Below are 20,855 nucleotides of genomic sequence, written 5' to 3' on the forward strand. Positions count from 1 at the left end.
TGCATCCCTGGTATGAATCCTACTTGATCATGGTGGATGACCCTTCTAATCACTTGCTGGAGTCTTTTTGCTAGTATCCTATTCAAGATTTTTGCATCTATATTCATTAGGGAGATTGGCCTATAGTTTTCTTTCTCTGTTTTTGGCCTGCCTGGCTTTGGAATTAGTACCATGCTTGTGTCATAAAAGGAGTTTGGTAGGACTCCCTCTTTGCTTATTATGTCGAATAGTTTGTATAATATTGGGGTTAACTGTTCTCTGAATGTTTGATAGAATTCACTGGTGAATCCATCAGGCCCTGGGGATTTTTTCTTAGGCAGTTCTTTGATGGCTTGATGGATTTCAATTTCTGATATGGGATTATTTAAGAAAACTATTTCTTCTTCTGTTAGTCTAGGCAATTTATATTTTTGTAAATATTCATCCATATCACCTAGATTGGTAAATTTATTGCCATATAGTTGGGCAAAGTAGTTTTTAATGATTGCCTTAATTTCCTCTTCATTTGAGGTGAGATCCCCCTTTTCATCCTTGATGCTATTAATTTGCCTTTCTTCTTTCCTTTTTTTAATTAAATTAACCAGTACTTTGTCTATTTTGTCTGTTTTTTCAAAGTACCAGCTTCTAGTCTTGTTTATTAGCTCAATAGTTCTGTCACTTTCTATTTTATTAATTTCTCCCTTAATTTTTAGGATCTCTAGTATGGTTTTCTTCTGGGGGTTTTTAATTTGTTCATTCTCAAGTTTTTTGATTTGCATTTCCAATTCCTTGGTCTCTGTCCTCCCTAATTTGTTAATATATGCACTCAGGGATATGAATTTTCCTCTAAGTACTGCCTTGGCTGCATCCCATAAGGTTTGAAAGGATGTTTCGCCGTTGTCATTTTCTTCAACGAAATTGTTAATTGTTTCTATGATTTCTTCTCTAACTATCCGATTTTGGAGTATCATGTTATTTAATTTCCAATTAATTTTTGATTTGGGTCTCCATGTACCCTTGCCGATCAATATTTTAATTGCCTTGTGATCTGAAAAGGCTGCAGTTAATATTTCTGCTTTTCTGCATTTAAGTGCCATGTTTCTATGACCTAGTGTATGATCTATTTTTGTGAATGTGCCATGTGGTGCTGAAAAGAAGGTGTATTCTTTTTTGTCCCTATTTATTTTTCTCCATATGTCTATTAATTCTAATTTTTCTAAGATTTCATTCACCTCTTTTACCTCTTTCTTATTTATTTTTTGATTTGATTTATCTAAATTTGATAGTGGTTGGTTCAAGTCTCCCACTAATATGGTTTTACTGTCTAATTCCTCCTTCAATTCTCCTAGTTTCTCTATTAAAAATTTGGATGCTATACCATTTGGTGCATACATGTTGATTAGTGATATTTCCTCATTGTCTATACTTCCTTTTAGCAGAATATATTTACCTTCCCTGTCCCTTTTGATCAGGTCTATTTGTACTTTGGCTTTGTCAGATATCATGATTGCAACTCCTGCCTTCTTTCTATCGGTTGAGGCCCAAAAGGTCTTACTCCAACCTTTAATTCTAACCTTGTGAGTGTCAACCCGTCTCATATGTGTTTCTTGAAGACAACATATGGTAGGGTTTTGTGTTCTAATCCAATCTGCTATTTGTCTGCGTTTTATGGGTGAGTTCATCCCATTCACGTTCAAAGTTATGATTGTTATTTGTGGATTCGCTGGCATTTTGATGTCTTCCCCTAGTTCTGACCTTTCTTCTTTAGCTTTCTCCTTTTGAACCAGTGATTTACTTTAGGTCAGTCCCCCTAGTCCCCTCCCTTGAGATGCTTCCCTTTCTAGCCCCTCCCTTTTTATGCTCCCTTCCCCTCCCCCCTCTCCTTCCCTCCCTTTTTGTGCTCCCTCCCCCCTCCCCCTCCTTAATTTTCCTTTCTTTCTTGCCCTAATGGATAAGATAGAATTCAGGATCCCACTGGATCTAGATGTTCTTCCCTCTCAGATTTGATTTCACTGAGAGTAAGGTTTAAGTACTTCCACTTCACGCTCTCTTCCTCTCCTTCTCATATGAGAGTTCTTCCCCTCCCCTTCCCATGTGTATCTTTATATGGGAAAGTTTATTCTATTGATTCCCCCCCTATTTCTTGAAGTTAATCTTAGTATTATCACGGTTCCCCCCTCCCTTTTCCTTTTTTTGCCCCAACTTTCCCCAAATCTTCTTGATTCCCCAATCTTTCCCTATACATGTTTCTTCTAACTACTCTTATGATGATACAATTTATGAGAGTTACACAAAACATTTTCCCCACATATTAATATATATAATTAGATGTAAATGTAGTCCTTATAGAAGAGAGTTTGACTTAAAGAGAAAGATAAGATTTATCTCCTTTTCCCTTTCTTTCATATTTACCTTTTCATGTTTCTCTTGCTTTCTGTGCTTGGATATCGAACTTTCCACAGAGCTCTGGTCTTTTCTTAGCAAATGCTTGGAAATCTTCTATTTTGTTGAATGCCCATACTTTCCCCTGGAAGTATATAGTCAGTTTTGCTGGGTAGTTGATTCTTGGTTGGAGACCCAGCTCTCTTGCCTTTCTAAATATCGTGTTCCATGCTTTGCGGTCTCTTAGTGTGTTAGCCGCTAAGTCATGTGTGATCCTTATGGGAGCCCCCTTATATCTGAAGCTCTTCTTCTTGGCTTCTTGTAGGATTTTCTCCTTTACTTGGAAGCTCTTGAATTTGGCAATTACATTCCTAGGCGTTGTCTTTTGGGGATTTAGTATAGAAGGTGTTCTATGAATCCTTTCTATTTCTATTTTGCCCCCTTGCTCCAGAACGTGGGGGCAATTTTCTTTTATAATCTCCTCTAGAATAAAATCCAATTTGTTGTTTACCTCTGGTTTTTCTGGGAGACCGATGATACGGAGATTTTCTCGTCTTCCTCTGTTCTCCAGGTCCGTGACCTTCTCAGTGAGATATTTTATGTTTTCTTCCAATTCATTAATTGTTTGGGTTTGCTTTATTGATTCTTGCTGTTTTATCATCTCACTTTCTTCTAGGTGCTTGATTCTGGTCATTAGGGACTGGATTTGCTTTTCAGCCTTGTCTGCCCTTGTATTGGATGCTTCGAGTTCTTTTTCCAATTGAGCAGTCTTATCTGTCAGACAGCTGATCTCTTTCTCCCATTTTTCTTTCCAGAAGGTTTCCATCTTTTGGATAAGTTCCAGTTTGAGATCTTCCAGAGCTTGTTGATAGTTTCCATTTTGGGAGGCGTGTTCTGAATTTTTTTGGATTTCCTCTTCATTCTCCTCTTTCCCTTGGGTACTTCCACCATAAAAGTTTTCAATAGTCACTTTTTTCCCTTTCTTCCTGGAGGCTTGATTTTGGGCCATGTGAGCCATCCCTTTGGTGGTTTTATTTCCCTTTCCTTTTTGGTCTGGGGTCTGGGTTATAAGAGTGGTTTTTCTGTGAATTTAGGTTGCTTCAGACTAGTTCTTCCCAGCCTCCGAGCCCAGGTATTCAGCTCCGCCCAGATAATCCGTGCGCCTTGTTCAGCGCAGCCCGCCCGAAGTCCGCTGGCTTCTCCAGTGAAAGCGCCCTGAGACGTTTTTTCCTGGCAGTCCCCAGATCCCAAGGACCCTGGAGTGCCCCCCCAGACAGAGACGCTCCCCACTCACTCGCTGTCCCGGTGAGCGCTCAGGTAGCTCACTCTGGTTTAGTGGGGGAGGTGGGGTGGGGGAAGGGCGGCTCAGTTCACTTTTCTGTGCAAGCTTTTCCTTCTTATTTTAGTGTGGAAATGTTCAAGCCCCACGTACCTTTGCCTCTGTGGGGTACTGGGGAGTCCTTCTGTTCCTCCAAAGGTGATTTTATGCTCCTTTGATGTAGTCTATTTCGTTCGGTGCTGGGGAGAGGAAACGTGCCGCGTCTAGATTGCAGCCATGATTACCCGGAAGTCGGGGGGTGTAGTTTAAAAAGACAATAAAGGAAATAAGAGAATAAGAAAGGAAGCATGGTAGAAAGGAAAGTAAAATAAGGGTGGGAATTAGGATGATTGATTAAAAGGAAAACACTTGTAAAGAAGGAAATAGTGAAAGAAGAAAGGGCAGAACTAGGAGTGGAAATCAAAATGTTGGGAAATACATGTAATCATAACTCTGAATATAATGGAATGAGCTCACCCATAAAACAAAAGCAAATACCAGAGTGGATTAGAAACCCAAATCCTACCATATGTTGTCTACAAGAAAAACATATGAGGAAAGTAGACACACATAGGGTAAAGGTAAGCAAATGGAGCAAAATCTATTGGGCATCAATTGAGAAAAAGAAGACAGGAATCACAATCATGATATCTGACAAAGGCAAAGTAAAAATAAATCTAGTCAAAAGAGACAGGGAAGGTAATTACATCCTGATAAAAGGCAGTAGAGACAAGGAGGAAATATCAGTACTCAACATGTGTGCACCAAATAGGATAACATCCAAATTTCTAAGGGAGAAACTAATGGAGCTCAAGGATGAAATAGATAGAAAAACTATAATAGTGGGAGGCCTGAAGCTTCCTCCATCAGACCTAGATATATCACACCAAAAAATAAATAAGAAACAGGTAAGAGAAGTGAATGAAATCTTAGGAAAAAAATAGAATTAGTAGATATGTGGAGAAAAATAAATAGGGACAAAAAGGAATATGCCTTCTTTTCAACACCATATGGTACATTCACAAAGATTGACCATGTATTAAGTCATAAAAGTGTTGCAAACAAGTGCAAAAGAGCAGAAATAATAAATGAAAACTTTTCAGATCACAATGCATTGAAAATAATAATTAGTAAGAGTACATGGAGAGTCAAATCAAAAATTAATTGGAAATTAAACTATACAATTATCCAAAATTGGTTAGTTAAAGAACAAATCATAGAAACAATAATTTCATTGAAGAAAATAACAGTGATGAGACATCCTTTCAGAATCTATGGGATGAAGCCAAAGTGGTACTTAGGGATAAATTTATATCCTTGAGTTCATTTATTAACAAGTGAAGGAGGGCATAGGTCAATAAATTTGGCATGCAAATTAAAAACTAGAAAATGAACAAATTAAAAATCTCCAGACTAAAACCAAGTTGGAGATCCTAAAAATTAAAGAAGAAATTAATAAAATCAAAAGTCAAATAACTATTGACTTCATAAAAAAGACTAGAAGTTGGTACTGGGAAAAACAAATAAAATAGACAAAGTACTGTTCAATCTAATTAAAAAAAGGAAAGAAGAAAACCAAATTCACAGTATCCAAGATGAAAATGGAGACTTCACCACTGATGAAGAGGAAATTAAGGCAATCATTAAAAAGTATCATGCTCAATTATATGGCAAAAATGGCAATCTGAGGGATATAAATGAATATTTACCAAAAATATAAATTGCCTAGATTAAGAGAAGAAGAAATAAAACACCTAAATAACCCCATATCAGAAAAAGAAATTGAACAAGCCATCAAAGAAATGCCTAAGGAAAAATCCACAGGTCCAGATGGATGCACAAGTGAATTTTATCAAACAATCAAAGAACAACTAATCCCAATAATATACAACCTATTTGACATAATAAGCAAAGAAGGAGTTCTACCTGATTCATTTTATGACACAAATATGGTCCTCATTCCAAAGCCAGACAGGTTAAAACAGAGAAAGTAAACTATAAACTATATCATCTCCTTAATGAACATAGATGCAACAATCTTAAATAGAATACTAGTAAAAAACTCCAGTAAGGGATGATGAGGGTTATTCCTTATGATCAGGTGTGATTTATACAAGGAAGTCAAGGATCTATCAATATTAGGAAACCATACATATAATCAACCATATCAACAAGCAAGACTACCAAAATCACATTAATATCTCAATAAATGCAGAAAAAACTTTGTCAAAATACAACATTCATTCTAATATGAAAACACTAGAAAGTATAGGAATATAAGGGTCCTTCCTAAAAATAATAAAAAAGTATATGTCTAAAATTATCAGTAAATATCATCTGCAATGGGGATAAATGAGAAGCCTTCTCAATAAGATCAGGAGTGAAGCAAGTTCTACCATTATCACCGATATTATTTAACAGTGTACTAGAAACACTAGAAGTAGCAATTAGAGAAGAAAAAGAAATTGAAGGTATTAAAATGGGCAATGAGGAGACCAAGCTATCACTCTTTGAAGATGATATGATGGCCTACTCAAGGAATCCCAGAGAATCAACTAAAAAGCTAGTAGAAATAATCAATAACTTTACCAAAGTTTCAGGATACAAAATAAATCCACATAAGTCATTAGTATTTCTATATATTTCCAACATATCTCAGCAACAAGAATTAGAAAGAGAAATTCAATTTAAAATCACACTGGACAATATAAAATTCTTAGGAATCTATCTGTGAAAACAAATATAGGAACTATATGAACACAACTACAAAACTCTCTTCACACAATTAAAACCAGATGTAAACAATTTGACAAACATTAACTGCTCATGGGTAGGATGACCTAACGTAATAAAAATGACAATCCTACCCAAATTAATTTAATTATTAATGCCATACCCATCAAACTACCAAAATCTTTTTAATGAATTAGAAAAAAATAACAAAGTTCATTTGGAAGAACAAAAGATCAAGGATATCCAGGGAAATAAGGGGAAAAAAAATTCAAAGGAAGGTAAAATTTCCAGTACCAGATCTCAAACTATACTATAAAGCAGTGGTCATCAAAACAATATGGTACTGGCTAAGAGACAGAAAGGAGGATCTGTACAATAGATTTGGGGTAAGTGACCTCAGCAAGACAGTCTATGATAAGCCAAAGGTCACAGGTTTGGGGACAAAAATCCACTATTTGATAAAATCTGCTGGGAAAATTAAAAGATAATATGGGAGAGACTGGGTTTGTATCAACATCTCACACCCCAAACCAAGATAAACTCAGAATGGTTGAATGAATTGGGTATAAAGAAGGAAACTATGAGTAAATTATGTGAACACAGAATAGTATACATGTCACATATTTGGGAAAGGAAAATTTTTAAGCCAAGTACAAATCACAGAACATAAAATAAATATTTTTTACATTAAATTTAAAAAGTTTTTGTACAAACAAAACCAATGCAACCAAAATTATAAGGGAAGTAACACATGGGGGGAAAAATCTTCATCAGAAAACCCTCTGACAAACATCTAATTACTCAAATTTATAAAGAGCTAAATCAATTCTGTAAAAAATCAAGCCATTCCCTAATTGATAAAAGGGCAAGGCTAACGAATAGGCAATTTTCAGATAAAGAAATCAGAACTATTAATAAGCACATGAAAAAGTGTTCTAAATCACTTACAGTCAGAGAGATGCAAATCAAAACAACTCTGAGGTTTCACCTCACACCTAGCAGATTGGCTAATATGACAGCAAAGGAAAGTAATGATTCTTGGAGGGGATGTGGTAAAATTGGGACATTAATGCATTGCTGGTGGAGTTGTGAATTGATCCAACCATTCTGGAGGGCAATTTGGAACTATGTAAAAGACTGTCTGCCCTTTGATAAAGCCATAGAACTTCTCTGTTTGTACCCCCAAAGGGATAATAAGGAAAAGGGTTTGAACAAGAATATTCATAGCTACACTCTTTGTGGTCGAAAAAAAATTGGAAAATGAGTGGATGCCATGCAATTGGGAAATGGCTGAAAAAACTATGGTATATATTGGTGATGGAATACTATTGTGCTCAAAGGAATAATGAACTGGAAGAATTCCTTGTCAACTGGAATGATCTCTGGAAAATGATTCAGAGGGAGAGCAGCCGAACCAGGAAAACATTATACACAGAGATTGATACACAGTGTTAAAATTGAATTTAATGAACTTCTCCATTAGTGGCAATTCAGTGATCCTGAACAACAAAGGATTTATGAGAAAGAACACTCCCCACATTGAGAGGAAAAAATGTAGGAGTAGAAACATAGAAGAATACCAATTGCTTGATTACATGGGTAGAGGGGTATTTGATTGGGGATGTAAACCCTAAATGATCATCCTAGTGCAAACATCATCATGGAAATAGGTTTCGATAAAGGACACATGGAAAACCCAATGGAAATGCTCATTGGTTATGGGAATGGGTGGGGGAGGGGATGGAAAGAATATGATTCTTGTAAGCAAGATGTAATGTTCTAAATTGACTAATTAAATAAAATAAAAATCAATAAAATATGTTGACCAATTACCTGAGATAATATACAGCATATGATTCGCAAATCCTGAGAAGCATTAATTCAGTGTGAGAGATTATTGTTATTAACTCCCCAAGCTATTTTATCTAGCTCAGTCTTGAATCATTTTTCTATCTAAGGAATCCTATAGAATATTTGAATGTTAGAATTGGAAGGGACCTTAGGGCTAATCTAATTTAATCCCATGACATATATTGACAAAGGACTTTGTTATCAGATCTGCCAAAACATAATTCACCAGGAGCAGATGCCTTGAATTAATCAATGGCAGCAAGATAACCTCTTATTATCTCTTTACTTTTCCTGGATATCAATATACACAATTATTTTTCTTCTATTATCTCTAATATAAGGGTCATTCATCTTTGCACAGGTAACAGAAGCACATTACAAACTAAACAGCTCTGCTTTCTTTCTATTGTCAGTTATTCTCTTCATTCTGTACACACTAAGCCAAGGTCTTATCCCTTCTCTGATCATCTTTTTTTTTCCCCACCATAGTTAAAAATAAAAGAAAGCAATGTTTTAGTGGTGCTTTTGATATACACTCTGCTTCTCTCCCCAGCCACATCTCTTCTTGATCTTTTGTATTACTGAAACGACTTTAAAGGACTATACCACACTTTAATAGTTGGTTGTTTGGTTGGTTGTTATCCTTTGTACTTGATGAAGACTAAAATGGTATCATAATGTAATGTAATCATAATGTCAATATATATTGTGTCTGTGGTTGATCAGAATGATAGGCATTTATAATGTTCTACCACAAGATGGGCTGAAATAATCTGTATGAACATTTGAGATGAAGTCATTAAATTTGCACATCGAATGTTTCTTTGAGCTACTATAATATTTTGCAAATGGAATACAGTGCCTTCTTTGATGCTGACATGACATGCTAGATGGTTCTGTACCAGTGCTTCCATGTATCTCACAATACTAAAGTACTACAGGAAGATTTTGAAAATGCTCTGTACAGCTTCTTCTCATCTACATGTGAATTGTGTGAATTCTCCATAAAATAGTCTTTTAGAAAAACATGTTTTCCATACCCTCAGCTCCTTCTTATCTTTAGCATTCCTAAAATAATTTTCATAGGACCATACACAGTCCAATATTCATCCTTTGTTATCTGTTCTTGTTTTCATCTTCTGTACATTTTTATCAAAAATATTACTTGATTTGAAGAGTTTAAAAAAAGCAAATCCATGTACTAGGTCATAAAAACATGGCAAACAAGTGCAGAAAAGAAGAAATAATAAATGCAACCTTTTCAGATCATAAGGCAATAAAAATAATGATCAGTAAGAGTACATGAAGAGCCAAATCAAAAATTAATTGAAATTAAATGATACTCAAAAATCAGTTAGAGAACAAATCATAGAAATAATTAATAATTTCATTGAAGAAAATGACAAAAATGAGACAGCCTTTCAAAATCTATGGGATGCATAAAAAGCAGTACTTGGGAAAATTTATATCCTCTAATTCATATATTAAGAAATTAGGGAGGACAGAGGTCAATGAATTGGATATGCAAATCAAAAAATCTTCAAAGCAAACAAATTAAAAATCACCAGTAGAAAACTAAATTAGGGATCCTAAAATTAAGGGAGAAATTAATAAAATCAAAACTGAAAGAACTATTGAACAAATAAATAAGACTAGAAGCTGGTTTATTGGAAAGAAACAAGCAAAATAGACAAAGTACTGATCAATCTAATAAAAGAAAAGGAAAGAAGAAAACCAAATTAACAGTATCATAGATGAAAAGGGAGACCTCACTTCCAATGAAGAGGAAATTAAGGCAATCATTATAAAATATTTTGCCTAATCATATGGCAATAAATATGCCCATATAGATGATATGGATGAATATTTACAAAAATATAAATTGCCTAGACTAACAAAAGAAATAGAATTCTTAAATAACCCCATATTAGAAAAAGAAATTGAACAAGCCATCAAAGAATTGCCTAAGAAAAAATCCTCATGGTCTGATGGATTCAGAAGTGGATTCAATCAAACATTCAAAGAACAGCTATAAGAAGCAGAGGAAGAGTGTTTTTATTTAAAATTTACTCTCAGTGAAATCAACTCTGAGAGAGAAGAACATTTAGATCCATTGGGATATTGAATTCTATCTTATCCAACAGGGTAAGGGAGAAGGGAAAACCAAGAGGGATGGGGAGGAGGGAACACAAAAACTGAGGGAAGGAGAGGGGGAGGGGAAAGGAACAAAAATTGAGGGGCTAGAATAAGAAACATATCAATGGAGGGGACTAGGGGGACTGATTTAAAGTAAATCACTGGCTTAAAAGGCTATAGCTAAAGAAGAAAGGTCAGAATTAGGGGAAGATATCAAAATGCCAGGGAGTCCACAAGTGACATCATGACTTTGACCATGAATGGGATGAACTCACCCATAAAATATAGACGAATAGCAGAATGGATTAGAATCCAAAACCCTACCATATGTTGTCTTCAAGAAACACACACGAGGCAGGTAGACACTCACAAGGTCAGAATTAAAGGATGGAGTAAGACCTTCTGGGCCTCAACTGATAGAAAAAAGGCAGGAGTTGCAATCATAATATCTGACAAACACAAAGCAAAAATAGATCTGATTAAAAGGGATAGGGAAGATAAATATATTTTGTTAAAAGGGACTATAGACAATGAGGAAATATCACTAATCAACATGTATGCACCAAATGGTATAGCACCCAAATTTCTAATGGAGAAACTAGGTGAATTGAAGGAGGAAATAGACAGTAAAACCACAGTAGTGGGAGATATGAACCAACAACTATCAAACTTAGATATATCAAATAAAAATAAATAAGAAAGAGGTAAAAGAAGTGAATGAAATCTTATAAAAATTAAAAGACATATGGAAAAAAATAAATAGGGACAAAAAGAAATACACCTTCTTCTCAGTACCACATGGCACATTCAAAAATATTGACCACACACTAGGTCAAAGAAACATGGCATATAAATGCAGAAAAAGAGAAATAATAAATGCAGCCTTTTCAGATCATAAGGCAATAAAAATAATGATCAGTAAAGGTACATGGAGAGCCAAGTCAAAAATTAATTGGAAATTAAATAATGTGATACTCCAAAACTGGTTAGTTAGAGAACTAATCATAGAAACAATTAATAATTTCATTGAGGAAAATGACAATGGTGAGACATCCTTTTAAAACTTATGGGATGCAGCCAAAGCAGTACTTAGAGGAAAATTCATATCCCTTAGTGAGTGCATATATTAATAAACTAGGGAGGGCAGAGATCAATGAATTGGAAAAGCAAGTAAAAAAACTTGAAAGTGAACAAAATAACCCCCCCCAGAAGAAAACCAAAGAAGAGATCCTAAAAATTAAAGGAGAAATTAATAAAATCAAAAGGGAAAGAACTATTGAACTAATAAATAAGAATAGAAGCTCCTACTTTGAAAAAACAAACAAACAAAATAGACAAAGTACTGGTCAGTCTAATTAAAAAAAAGGAAAGAAGAAAAGCAAATGAATAGCATCAAAGATGAAAAAAGGGACCCTACCTCCAATGAAGAGGAAATTAAAGCAATCATTAAAAACTACTTTGCCCAATTATATGGCAATGAATACCAATCTAGATGATATGGATAAATATTTACAGAAATATAAAATCCCTAGACTAACAGAATAAGATATAGAATTCTTAAATCATACTATATCAGAAAAAGAAATCCTAAGAAAAAATACCCAGGGCCTGATGGATTCTCAAGTGAATTCTATCAAACATTCAAAGAACAGCTAATCCCAATACTATACAAACTATTTGACATAATAAGCAAAGAGGGAGTTCTACCAAATTCCTTTTATGACACAAACATGGTACTGATCCCAAAGCCAGGCAGGTCAAAAACAGAGAAAAAAAATTATAGACCAATCTCCCAAATGAATATAGATGCAAAAATCTTAAATTGGATACTAGAAAAAGACTCCAGCAAGTGATCAGAAGGGTCATTCACTATTCCAAGGATGCAGGGCTGGTTCAATATTAGAGAAACCCTCCACATAATTGGCCATATCAACAAGCAAACCAACAAGAATCACATGATCTCAATAGATGCAGAAAAAGCCTTTGATAAAATACAACACCCATTCCAATTAAAAACACTAGAAAGAATAGGAATAGAAGGGTTGTTCCAAAAAATAATAAACAGTATATATCTAAAACCATCAGCTAACATCATCTGCAATGGGGATAAACTAGATGCATTCCCATTAAGATAAGAAGTGAAACAAGGATGCCCATTATCACCTCTATTATTTGACATTGTACTAGAAACACTAGCCGTAGCAATTAGAGAAGAAAAAGGAATTGAAATCATTAAAATTGTCAATGAGGAGACCAAGTTATCACTCTTTGCAGATGACATGATGCTCTACTTAAAGAATCCTAGAGATTCAGCCAAAAAGCTAATTGAAATAATCAACAGCTTTAGCAAAGTTGCAGGATACAAAATAAACCCACATAAGTCATCAGCATTTCTATATATTTCCAACACGGCTCAGATACAAGAACAAGAAAGAGAAATCCCTTTCAAAATTACCTTAGACAAAATAAAATACCTAGGAATCTATCTGCTGAGACAAACACAGGAACTATATGAACACAACTACAAAACACTCTCCACAAAACTAAAACTAGATTTGAGCAATTGGAAAAACATTAACTTCTGATGGGTAGGATAAGCCAATATAATAAAAATGACCATCCTACCCAAACTTATTCATCTATTTAGTGCCATACCCATTGAACTTCCAAAAATTTTTTTACTGATTTAGGGAAAAAACCATAACAAATTTCATTTGGAAGAACAAAGGATCAAGGATGTCCAGGAAAATAATTTTAAAAAATACAAAGGAAGGGGGCCTTGCAGTCCCAGATCTCAAACTATATTATAAAGCTGCAGTCATCAAAACAATTTGGTACTGGCTTAGAGACAGAAAGGAGGATCAGTGGAATAGACTTGGTGTAAATGATCTCAGCAAGACAGTTTATGACAAACCCAAAGACCCCAGCTTTTGGGACAAAAATCCATTATTTGATAAAAACTGCTGGGAAAAATTGGAAGAAAGTGTGGGAGAGATTAGGTTTGGTTCAACACCTCACACCCTACACCAAGATAAATTCAGAATGGGTGAATGACTTGAACATAAAGAAGTAAACTATAAGTAAATTCGGCAAACACAGAATAGTATACATGTCAGTCCTTTGGGAAGGAAAAGATTTTAAAACCAAGCAAGACTTAGAAAGAGTCACAAAATGCAAAATAAGTAATCTGGAATACATCAAATTAAAAAGTTTTTGTACAAACAAAACCAATGTAACTAAAATCAGAAGGGAAGCAACAAATTGGGAAACAAACTTCATAAAAACCTCTGACAAAGGTTTAATTACTCATATTTCCAAATAGCTAAATCAATTGTTCAAAAAAATCAAGCCATTCTCTAATTGATAAATGGGCAAGGGACATGAACAGGCAGTTTTCAGATCAAGAAATAAAAAGTATTAATACGCACATGAAAAAGTGTTCTAAATCTCTTATAATCAGAGAGATGCAAATCAAAACAACTCTGAGGTATCACCTCATACCTAGCAGATTGGCTAAAATGACAGCAAAGGAAAGTAATGAATGCTGCAGGGTATGTAGCAAGCTAGGGACATTAATTCATTGTTGGTGGAATTGTGAATTGATCCAACCATTCTGGAGGGCAATTTGGAACTATGCCCAAAGGGCGATAAAAGAAGGTCTGCTCTTTGATCCAGCCATAGCACTCCTGGGTTTGTACCCCCAAGAGATAATAAGGAAAAAGACTTGTACAAGAATATTCATAGATGCACTCTTTGTGGTGGCAAAAAATGGAAAATGAGGGGATGCCCTTCAATTGGGGAATGGCTGAAGAAATTGTGGTATATGTTGGTGATGGAATACTATTGTGCTCAAAGGAATAATAAAGTGGAGGAATTCCATTGAGACTGGAACAACCTCCAGGAAGTGATGCTGAGTGAATGGAGCAGAACCAGGAAAACATTGTACACAGAGACTGATACACTCTGGTACAATCGAATGTAATGGACTTCTCCATTAGTGTCAATGCAATGTCCCTGAACAATCTGTAGGGATCTAGGAGAAAAACACTATCCACAAGCAGAGGAAAAACTGTGGGAGTAAAAACACCAAGGAAAAGCAACTGCTTGACTACAGGGGTTAAGGGGACATGTCTGAGGAGAGACTCTAAATGTACACTCTAAGGCAAATACCAACAACATGGAAATGGGTTTAAATCAAGAACACATGTCATACCCAGTGGAATTATGCATCGGCTAGGGGATAGTGGGGGTAAGGGGGGAGGAAAAGAAAATGATCTCTGTCTCCAATGAATAATGTCTGGAAATGACCAAATAAAATAATGTTAAAAAAATGTCTTCTCTTCCTCCTTGAGTAGGCTGGTCCTCAGGAAGCAGAGGTGGACTTTTTCCAGGACAGTTTCTACTAATAGGCTTTCAGATCACACATGGTTCCTAGAATTTAAAAGATTGAAGATATCAGTACCAAGTTAAAATATTAATCAAGATTATTAGGTAGGATAAGTCAACACTGGGCCTATATAAGCTAGTGTGTTCTCTCTGCACAAAATGTTTCAGCAGCCTTTAGTAACTAGTTATCAAATTAATATAAATTAAATCTATGTAACATTCACTTTAATCTTTCTTCTCTAGTTTAGAAGGATTTCTTTATATTTTTCTGGACAGTCATGTTGAAAGCAAGGAGAGAAACAGAAAAAGAAAAAGAAATAAGGAGAGGCAAAAGGAAGAGAAAGACACAGAGTTCAGATAATGAGTCAGAGTGGAAGACTAGGGATAATCTAGTCCAAATCCTTAATTCTTAAATTGAAGAAAAATCGCTTATGGTGGGTACGACTAGTACAAAATCACAATGGTAAAAAATGGCAGAACCAACATTTAAATCCAGACTCCCAGTCTTCAGATATAATGCTTCTTAATTACATCATCATAAGCAGATGATTACGCAGTCTTTCTCAGATGATAGTATTTTAACTTTGCTAATTCAAGTACTTCTCATAATTCACTCTAGCTTTCACTGGCTGTAATAAAATGGTTTTATAGTTAGGATAGGAATGAAAAAAAGTTTTGTTTTCCTTTGGATCTCATGAAAGCCAGAGATGCTAAACATGAAAAAGTTTAAAAAGAAAAAGAAAAATTCATAGATTGAGAATGAACAATCAACTATTTTGTTGTCATTTCCTTCATTTTAATAGTGATGTTGTCTAAATGAAGGATGGCATATCCCAAACTTGTATTTGTTTATCCTATTTAAATTATCCTCATCCTACCTGACACTGAAACCTTTGATGTCTCATCCTGTTGTGGTAGGTTTCCTAGGTCCTCTAAGACTTGTTTAGTGGTTTTTCAGTCATGTCCAACTATTACTGATTCCCTTTGGAGTTTTCTGGGCAAAGATACCAAAATGGTTCCCCACTTTCTCTCTAGATCATTTTACAGGAAACTTAGGCAAACAGGATTAAGTGACTTGTTCAGGGTCACACAGTTACTGTTTGTTGGATAAATTCGAATTTAGGAATATGATTATTCCTAATTTCAGCCTTGTCTTTCTATCCATTGTGCCACCTAGCTGCCTTTTCTCCAAGACTAGAAGAACAGAATCCAAGCTCTGTCTGATCTTAATAAGCCAAGAACCTGGGCAAAACCAGCTTCATGTAGAAAATGAAGTCTGATGAAGTGATACAAGGTGAAGTGAGTAGAATCTGAACAAGGTTGTACACAGTAACAGCAATGATGTATGATGATCAACTGTGAATAGCACCTATTCTCAGCAATGCAAAGATCTAAGAAACTCCTAAAGACTCTTGGCAAAAAAATCAAACAAACTAGTTACTCTCATAGAAGAAACTGACAAGAGTCTGAATGTAGATTGAAAAATACAACTTTTCACTTCATTCCTTGCATGGGGATTTAATTTTTATAAGCAATATGTGTCTTTTACAACATAATGAATATGGAAATATGTATTGCATGATAATACATATATAACCTATATCCTATTTCTTGCTATAACAAGGAGGAAAGAGAGGGAGGAAAAAAGAATACCTGGATCACAAAATGTCAGAAAATGATTAAACATTGTATTGATATGTAATTTGGAAAAAACAATAAAAATACTATAAAATACTATATAAAAATATAAGTATGATTCTTGATGAATGAAACTCAGAACAATTCAGTCTGGAGAATAAGTGGTTGTTTAAAAATGTAATTAATTTGTGGTCTATAGGGCAAGGACAGGACAAAAATAATATCTGATTTCAAGGAGTTTATATTTCATTGTGAGAATGGCATATATGTAAGTAGAAAAATACATTCAAAGAGTATTTGATGTAATACAACATATTTTAAGAAGGATTATTATAAGCAATGAGCTGGAAAATGTTTAACAATTACTCTCCAGGGAAAAAACAATGTATTATACACACTTTTGAGTTTAATCTGCATTATTAACACTTTCTGAAGTCCAGGAAACAACAAAACAATCAATCAAGTCCTTATTTGTAGCATTTACTAGTTTTTAAAATATAAAACCTCATTCTGAGTATTTAAAGAAGAATAACCTTCAATACCCCTGTGGATTTATAATCCCTATTGGTGAAACTGCTCAGTCATTGGTATATGGAATAGTAAAGCCAATGATGGGGACAAAATCAATCATTTCTGTGTGGTAAATCTAAATGTCCATTTCTTAGGATTCAAAGGTAGAGGGAACCTTAGAAAGCATATCTTTTTAAAAAGAGGACATGGGTCAGAGGGAGGTTAAATGGCTTGACTAAACAATAAGTAGCAGAGGATAACCTTTGTTACCCTTCTGTTTTGCTTCTAGATACCTCTTTCACTGTTTATTATACTTGAATCAGCAAAGAATTAAGTTTTCCTTTTTGGAGATTTTAATGGATTTTAACATTTCTTAGAATTAGGAGGGATGAGCTTCTGTCTGGCATTTGATAAAACCAGTATTTTTCTCTATCAAAAATCCAAAAGAAATAGAATATATTAAGATGAATAATGACAATCATGAAGGATGAAATGGGGTGGAGAGTGCCAGAGGTACATGTAGAGGTATATTCAACCACCTTTAACTCATTTCCCTGCTTACTACAGGGAGCAGCATTCTATCATAATTAGTTAAATAAACAAAAGAATGTGTGAAAGGAATGAATTCATGAGTGAAAGAATTAATATACATTTACCTAAAGCAAATAGTGACTTTTAATTCAGAAAATGATTTAATTCCACTGTAGAAAAGAACATAATACTATTAAATAATGATCTTTGTGTCAAGGAAATTATCTATAGTTAATAAACAACAAATTTAAAGCTTTCTTTAGGCATTTAATTATTATTATTATTCATTGTATTCTCTATTAGAGAAGATGACACAAGACATATTTTAACACAATTAATTTAATCATATGAACTTAAATATTCTATTCTAAAATTCTACATTGATACATTTAGAGCCAGAAGATCTTCCAGTTACAACCTCCCGTAAATTTCTTCACCTCTTGAGGAATCCGATTCCTCACTTATAAAATGTTTGGTTTGCAAAGAATGTTTTATTAGGACTTCTTCATCTATAAATCAACCTATATTTCTGCAAATGGATTGGAGAATAAATGGAGAAACAGACTGGAAAGGGAGGTTAAACTATTTTATACATTAAAAGTCTCAATTAGTCCCATTCCCAATGAAGTAGCAAAAGAATGAAAAAAGTCTGCTGCTAACCTTCTGTAGATTGTTGCATTTGTAAAAGGTCAAAGTCTGTCAATGAGGTTTAAATATTATGGGAAGAGGGAATAAAATTCCTGCAATTAGAAGCAAACATAAAAAGCATTTTAATTTCAAATAAATTATTACCTTTATTTATGAGATTAGGTTTATAAAGATTAATATTTATCATAAAACTGCCAGGAGGCAACACCTAAGCCAGCTTTTTATGTTTAATTCCCCTGTGCTTCTGAAATAAATACTCCATCATCTCCTAAAAGCTTCTTAGATCAATTCTTCTTTTCATCTCATTTACTGAAAATGAAAGAAGTATGGTAGGAAGGCACAGCTTGGGATCTTTGATGGCCTTTGATCCTTTGTTTTTATATTCTTTTTTTTTTGGCCCTGTTTACCACCATGAATAAAACCAGTAGGGTTTATTCCATCTTTGGATTTTGTTTTGATTAAATATGAAATAAACAACTCTTTTTACATGCAAGAGAGCGGCAAGCTACCCCCTCTGCTCTGGCTCTCCAACTACAAGCACTCTCAGATTCTTCTGGTGATGTGATAATATGAAGGGATATTATATTTTTCCTTTTTTAATTAATTTATTTAGTCAATTTAGAACATTATTACTTGGTTATGAAAATCATATAAGTTCCTTCCCTACCTTACCCCTCCCCTTCCCATAGTTGATGCGCAATTTCACTGGGTACTACATGTATCCTTGATCAGAACCTATTTCCATGTTATTGGTGTTTGTATTAGGATGTTCATTTAGAGTCTACATCCCCAACCATATCCCCTCAACCCATGTAATCAAGCAGTTGGTTTTCTTCTGTGTTTCTACTCCCACAATTTTTCTCTGAATGTGGACAGTATTATTTCTCATAGATCCCTCCAAGTTGTTCAGGATCACTGCATTGCCACTAATAGAGAAGTCCATTATATTCGATTGTACCACAGTGTATCAATCTCTGTGTACAATGTTCTCCAAGTTCTACTTCTTTTGCTCCACATCAATACTTGGAGGTCATTCCAGTTCCCATGGAATTTCTCCAGTTTATTATTCCTTTGAGCGCAATAGTATTCCATCACCAAAATATACCACAATTTGTTCAGCCATTCCCCAATTGAAGGGCATCCCCTCATTTTCTAATTTTTGCCACCTCAAAGAGTGCAGCTATGAATATTCTTTTTTAATTTTTATTTTTAATTTCAAACATTGTTCCTTGGTTACAAAAATCATTTTCTTTTCCTCCCTCCCCTTTCCCCACCCTTTCCATAGCTGATGTTCAATTTGACTGGGTATCGCATGTGTTCTTGATCAGAACCTCTTTCTATGTTGTTGGTATTTGCAATAGGATGTTCATTTGGAGTCTCTTTCCCCATTCATAACCCCTTTGACCCATGTCATTAAGCAGTAGTTTTTCTTTAGGGTTTTTACTCCCACAGTTTTTCCTCTGCATGTGGATAGAGTTTTTTTTCTCTGGGTCCCCTCTGGGTTGTTCAGGATCAATGCATTACCACCAATGGAAAAGTCCATTACCTCTCAATTGTACTACAGTGTATCAGCCTCTGTGTACAATGTTCTCCTGGTTATGCTCCTCTCACTGCATCACTTCCTGGAGGTTGTTTCAGTCCCCATGGAATTCCTCCAATTTATTATTCCTTTGAGCAAAATAGTATTCCATCACCAACATATACCGCAATTTGTTCAGCCATTCCACAATTGAAGGGCATCCTCTCATTTTCCATTTTTTGCCACCACAAAGAGTGCATCTATGAATATTCTTGTACATGTCTTTTTCCTTATTATCTCTTTGGAATACAGACCCAGCAATGCTATGGCTGGATCAAAGGGCATACAGTCTTTTATTGCCCTTTGGGCATAGTTACAAATTGCCCTCCAGAATGGTTGAATCAATTCAGAACTCCCCCAGCAATGAATTAATGTCCCCACTTTGCCACATCCCCTCCAGCATTCATTACTTTCTGTAGCTGTCATGTTAGCCAATCTTCTAGGTATGAGGTGATACCTCAGAGTTGTTTTGATTTGCATCTCCGATTATAAGAGATTTAGAACACTTTTTTCATGGGATTATTAATGGTTTTGATTTCTTTGACTAAAAATTGCCTATTCAGGTCCCATGCCCATTTGTCAATTGCGGAATGGCTAGATTTTTTGTACAATTAGTTTAGCTCTTTATAAATTTGAGTAATTAGACATTTGTCAGAGGTTTTTGTTATGAAGACTGTTTCCTAATTTGTTATTTCCCTTCTGATTTTGGTTACATTGGTATTGTTTGTACAGAAACTTTTTAATTTGATGTAGTCAAAATTATTTATTTTACATTTTGTGACCCTTTCTAAGACTTGCTTGGTTTTGAAATCTTTTCCTGCCCAAAGATCAGACATGTACTATTTTGTGTTCTACTAATTTACTTATAGTTTCTTTATGTTCAGGTCATTCACCCATTCTGAATTTATCTTGGTGTAGGGTGTGAGGTGTTGGTCCAAGCTTAATCTCTCCCACACTGCCTTCCAATTTTCCAAACAATTTTTATTGAATAGTGGATTTTTGTCCCAAAAGCTACGGTCTTTAGATTTGTCATACTGCTTTTCTGAGGTCCATTACCCCAAGTCCAATCCACTCATCCTTCTTTCTGTCTCTTAGCTAGTACCAAATTGTTTTGATGACCCCTACTTTATAGTATAGTTTGAGATCTGGGATTGCAAGACCGCC

This window comes from Monodelphis domestica, chromosome 6, assembly GCF_027887165.1.
Source record: "Monodelphis domestica isolate mMonDom1 chromosome 6, mMonDom1.pri, whole genome shotgun sequence".
Taxonomy (NCBI): domain Eukaryota; kingdom Metazoa; phylum Chordata; class Mammalia; order Didelphimorphia; family Didelphidae; genus Monodelphis; species Monodelphis domestica.